General features: G+C 39.6%; 1 long non-coding RNA gene across 1 annotated transcript; it reads left to right on the top strand.

Annotated features, from left to right (window-relative positions):
- Positions 1-76: 76 nt before the first annotated feature.
- LOC137202183 (uncharacterized) lies at positions 77-4,055 on the top strand. Its single transcript, XR_010932482.1, has 2 exons — positions 77-507; positions 1,292-4,055. It is a non-coding gene; the product is annotated as an uncharacterized lncRNA (long non-coding RNA).
- The last annotated feature ends 1,533 nt before the right edge of the window (positions 4,056-5,588 follow it).

Genomic DNA, 5,588 nt, shown 5'->3' with positions numbered 1-5,588 from the left:
GCGGCCCATCCGGGCTTTTGGGCGCGCAAGCCCCGCCGCCCCCGCCCATTGGGGGCGGGGCTGGGCCCAACAGCCTCGGTGAAGGGGGAGGTCCAGGAACTGGGCAAGCGTCCTCGGCCGGTGGGGAGGGGCCGCCGGGCGCGCACGACCCGCCGGAGTCTGTATCGCTTTTTCACGGTTGGAGTTGATCCCTGGTTCTTCCCGCCGCCGCCTGGTTTGGGGCGCCAAGCTTGGGACTTCTTTGAACCTTGGCGCTATTTTTGTATTTCTGTGTTTGCACCTCCCTACCGCAATGGAAACTCAGGCAAATACGCATCTAAGTGCCGCTACCAAAAAAGAAACCACAATTAACAGCTGTGCGATATATTAAGCCCGCACCGCCAACAGCTGGAGTTGTTTTTTTTTAAGTATGATTAAAAATAGCACAGTATGGGCTTGTTCAGGGATGCATAGAGTATTCTAGTTGGAGGAATAAAAGGCCGGTGGTTACCGTTAGAGATGGGTGAGGTAAAGAACGGTTACTCTTAACTTTATGCTTTTAGAGTGTTTGGGTTTCTTTTGTTTATATGATGAATGTATTCATTACCGTTAAAAATATCTGTTTCTATATTAGGCATTCAGTACTGAAAGACTCACCTACTTGCCCCTTTTGGCACATAGGCATGGCAGTCTCAAAAATGAGCCAGGACATGAGAATTGAGTTGGCTCACCCCAAAAAGCACAGTCATCGCAAAAACAGCTTCTTCTTTGGCAAGGAAGTGACTAGTTCCTTGTGAACGGAGAACTTTTTGATAAGGTTATATCTTTCCTTTCTCCCACACCCTAGTCTACTAGAAAGCAATCTTCCTTAAACATAGTGGTCGCTCAATTAATTTAATTACTAACATTATCTTCAGGGATTTGATTTGGCTTTTTAAAAAAATCTCCTCTTTGTCAAATCAAATATAGTGAGGTTTCTGGTTGTAAAAGCGTGTGCTTGACACAGGATAAAAGAAAATCTCAAGAGATGGAGAAAATAGCATAAAAAGGTAAATTAAACAAGTTGGCATTTGTTAATGCCAAGTGAAGGAACAGCTATGTCCTACAAGAGTTCAAAGACAGGATTGCTCAGTGAATACCCAGGCGGTTCACAAAGACCTCAGAGACGTTTAGATATATCTTGTGCCTTGAAGGATGGTAAGACTTAAGACAGAGAATATTCCAGGCACAAGAAAAATATTCTCCAGAAAGTCCAGAAGTGAAAATGTTGTTTTGTTTCTGTTTGGTTTTTTTTTTTTGCCATGCCTCGCAGCACGTGGGATCTCAGTTCCCCGACCTTGGATTGAACCTGCGCCCCCTGCAGTGGAAGCATGGAGTCTTAACCACTGGACTGTCAGGGAAGTCCTCAGAAGTGAAAATGTAAAGAACCATTTGAGAAACAATAAGTTTGACTTACAACCAAGGAAAAGAAAAACCAAGAAAAAGAAAAAATTTTCAGAATTTGGAGGTTCCTTAAATGTCAAGCAAAGGAATTTGGGCTTTGGACAGGGTAGGCAATGGACAGAGGGGAAGAATGTAAACAAGTGAGTTGCTTCAAACTGTTTTTAACTTTTTAACAGCATCACCATGACCAAATTCATGAATAGGCTGGCCAGCCTCCTCTGGACCAACTTTCCCCTTTCTCTTTGGCCCTGTGTTCTGAAAAAATCCTCCTGGCAGAATTAGTAGAGGAGAAACAAAAGGGCAGAACTGATAGGATTAGTCTTTTTCTTCTAATGGAACCAAAAAAGAAGGGCAGAAATGAAGTGATAGGATTTGGAGTGTTGGGGGGAGAGATGAATGAGGCAAGGATTCTATCTTTCAAGGAATTGATACTGAAAATTTACCGAGTGTACCAAGCACTCCCCAAGGCCCCTATTGGTGAACAAGATGGTCATATTACCTGCCATCATAGAACCTAGCAGGATGACTCTGAATTTCCACCCAAAGAGAATAATGATATTGCTGACCGAAAGTCTAGAGGAAATGCAGTTGAGGAGTTGTTCGAGTTTTAGATGATGTACCACAGAATGAAGAGTTCAGTGGTAGAAAATGTAGAACTGAAGCTCAGGCTGGAGACAGAGCTATCAAGGTGATGGTTGGCTCCACACTTAAGACCTGATGAGATCCCCAAAGGAGAGAAGAGACTAGACTGGGATAAGGCAGCAGGAGAACAAACAGCAGAGAATGAGAGGAATGACCAGAAGGCCAACCAACACAGGACCATATGGTGGTGTCTCAAAACCACAGGAGCCAAGTAATGGTACTGAATACTGCAGAAGTCAAAGAAAACGAAGTATGAGAAAACACACTGGATCTGGTCACTCTAAAAACAGTTCCTGTTGTTTGTGACTTTACCGTTATGAAAAGATGCAGACCAGCTGCTGCTGTTGCCCTGCATTCCACTGCCGTCCTATGTCACTCTGCCCTTGCTGTGCTTCCTGGAGGCTTCTCTGGGGGCATCTCCTGCTTAATATTTCGTAGCATTGTTCTTGACACCCTCTTTTGTTCTAAGAGATAGAGATACCTTGAGCATCTTTATGTTCTTGGCACTTAAACTCTGCACAGTAGACTTTTATGCTGGTCCAAGAGCCATTTCATACTTGCATTTATTAATGACAACTGACTAATCTTTAAAGAATGGTAGAAAATAAACAAGATTTATCTCAGAAACAATGTTTAGAATGCTAAAAGTTTTGCAATATTTATGAGACCATCTAAAATTACAGAATTAGTTCAAATTCCTCATGTATTTGCAGACATCTGGAGATAGTGTCATTTAAAAAGCAAAAACCCAAAAGACACAGACCTACTAGAGAATGGACTTGAGGATATGGGGAGGGGGAAGGGTAAGCTGTGACAAAGTGAGAGAGTGGCATGGACATATATACACTACCAAACGTAAAATAAATAGCTAGTGGGAAGCAGCTGCATAGCACAGGGAGATCAGCTCTGTGCTTTGTGACCACCTAGAAGGGTGGGATAGGGAGGCTGGGAGGGAGGGAGACTCAAGAGGGAAGAGATGGGAACATATGTATATGTATAACTGATTCACTTTGTTATAAAGCAGAAACTAACACACCATTGTAAAGCAATTATACTCCAATAAAGATGTAAAGTAAAAAAAAAAAAAGCAAAAACCTTGCAAATGTGGCTATAAATACAGGGTTTTTATTTCTATTTGGAGAATTAATCAACTAACTTTTTGTTTATTTTGGCACGATTCAAGGATGCAGAAATATTCACAAAACAATTAATATCCAGTGTAACCACTGCCTATAATACATATTTGTCATTTCTGCTTTGGATAGATTTAAAAAAGGGAACATAAAAAAAGTTGAAATTCCCCTATTCTCATTCCTAATCCCATTCCCCTCCCTCTCTTGAGACAATCATAATTATCAACTTGATGTTTATCTACTGAGTCCACTTTTTTTATACATTGACTCTATAAACAGTAAGCACAATAGACCATATATACATACGTATAAAAGGAATTGCTGGCCCATAGGGTATTAATCTTTATGGTAAGTTTCAATATCTAACAGGGAAAGCTGTCCTTATCTTTTTCACTATTGTTTTGGCTCTTCTTGAATGTCACTTTTAGAATCAGTTTGTCTAATTCATAAAAAAGAATCTTACTGGGATTTTGATTCGAATTGCATTGGATTAATAGATTAAATTGACATCTTTTCAGTTTGGATTCTTCCCAAATGAGAACATATCGTATTGTTCCTTTCTTTTCAGGTCTCCATTTTACATCCTTTAATAATGTTTTATCATTTTCTCCCTAGGTCTCTAGTATCTTTGCCTATTTTTTCTGAGGTAATTTATAATTTTTATTGCTATTATAAATTATATCTTTTTTCTGTTTTATTTCTAGTTGGTTATTTTTGACACATGGGACAATTATTGATTTTTGTATTTTGATCTTAGAGCCAGCAACACTGCTGCATTTTGTTTTATAAATATAACTAGCTTTTCAGTAGATGCTTTTGAATTTTCTATGTAAATAATAATCTCATCTGTAAAAATCATCAATTTGTCTCTTCCTTTCTTATGTATATATATGTGTGTGTGTGTGTATATTTTATATATATATATATATATATATATATATATATATATATATATATATATATATATATGCAGTTGTTTTTTGTTTTGCCAGGCCGCGTGGCTTGCAGATCTTAGTTCCCCGACCAGGGATCAAACCTGGGCCCTGGACAGTGAAAGCACGGAGTCCTAACCCCTGGACCGCCAGGGAATTCCCTTATTTTCTTGTCTTAAAATCATTATAAAAATTATTACTTCAGGGAATAGTAGCAATGATAGTGGGCATCCTTGTCTTATGCTGGACTTCAATAAAAAATGCTTTTAAAGTTTGATGTTTGCTGTAAGTTTTAGGTAGTTGCCCTTTATTACACTATAAAACTTTCCTTCTATTCACAGGTCTTTTAATTTTTAAAATATATGAATAAGTGTTCAGTTTTATCAAATACTTCTTTATGCATCTGGAGATGATCAAGTGTTTTTCTCCTTAATCTGTTAATATGGTAAGATTATAGTGATAGATCTGATAATACTGAATCATGCTTGTATTTACTCAGATAAACTCTACTTAGTTATTAGTTACTTAGGGCTTTTTGTCTCTTTTTTAAAGACACTGATGAATTAAATTTGTAACAAGAATTGTGCAACAGGATAATATGGAGCATAACTGATATCCTGTCCTCAGAGGTTACCAGAGGCTACAGTCCTTAGAGGATTTCAGTGGGGATATTGTCCTGTTGAGAATAGTTACTCAGTTCTCCAAGACTAAGTTCAAATTAGGCCCAGTTCTTGACTTGAGACTCTGGTTCCCACAGGGGCAATACAGGTTCAGCCAGTTTGATAACCTTTACCATTGAGAGTTTAAAGGGAGGATCATGAAAAAGAGGTCACCTTTTGGAGGAACAGAGAGTTTATAACATCCCATACCCCCAACTAAATCTGAAACTTGTGATCGTATCTTGTCTGGAAGTTGATGAACCACTCAACTGGCAGAAGAGACATAGTGAGTTTGAGTAGCATCCTCTGCCTTGCTGTGGAAAGTTTGAAGGAGTTTCTCACAGGTCAGTGGTCCCTAAGAAGATGGAAGGGATGTTAGGAGTTTTACTGGTAGCCCCTAAGATGGACACAGCCTTGTAATAGAACCCTGGCAGCAAAAGACTGTAGGATATGTATGGTGGAATGTGCTCAGTTGGGGCAAAAGAAATTGAACTTCGTTCAGATCCCCCCTGTCCAACTTCCCGCCAGGACCAAGCCATAGGACCCCTTTGGAGAACTAGCTTTTGGACACCTGCCACATGGAGGGAACTGATGTGATGCCAACTGGTATTAAACAGGAATCCAGGACAACCAACAGAAAGGGGACAGAAATGTCTCCATCATTTAGCTGGGATTGTTCATATAAAGGAACCATGATTATGTACAACTCATATAAGGGAAACAAACTTCAAGGGCAGTCATTTTCCCCTCCTTCCACCTTCCCAACCCAATACCAAAGGAGTAATGTAGTGGTTCTCTAT

The sequence above is a fragment of the Pseudorca crassidens genome, chromosome 11 (genome assembly GCF_039906515.1).
Source record: "Pseudorca crassidens isolate mPseCra1 chromosome 11, mPseCra1.hap1, whole genome shotgun sequence".
NCBI lineage: Eukaryota > Metazoa > Chordata > Mammalia > Artiodactyla > Delphinidae > Pseudorca > Pseudorca crassidens.
The sequence above is the reverse complement of the archived record's forward strand: the minus strand, read 5'-3'. Positions and strand labels throughout refer to the sequence as shown.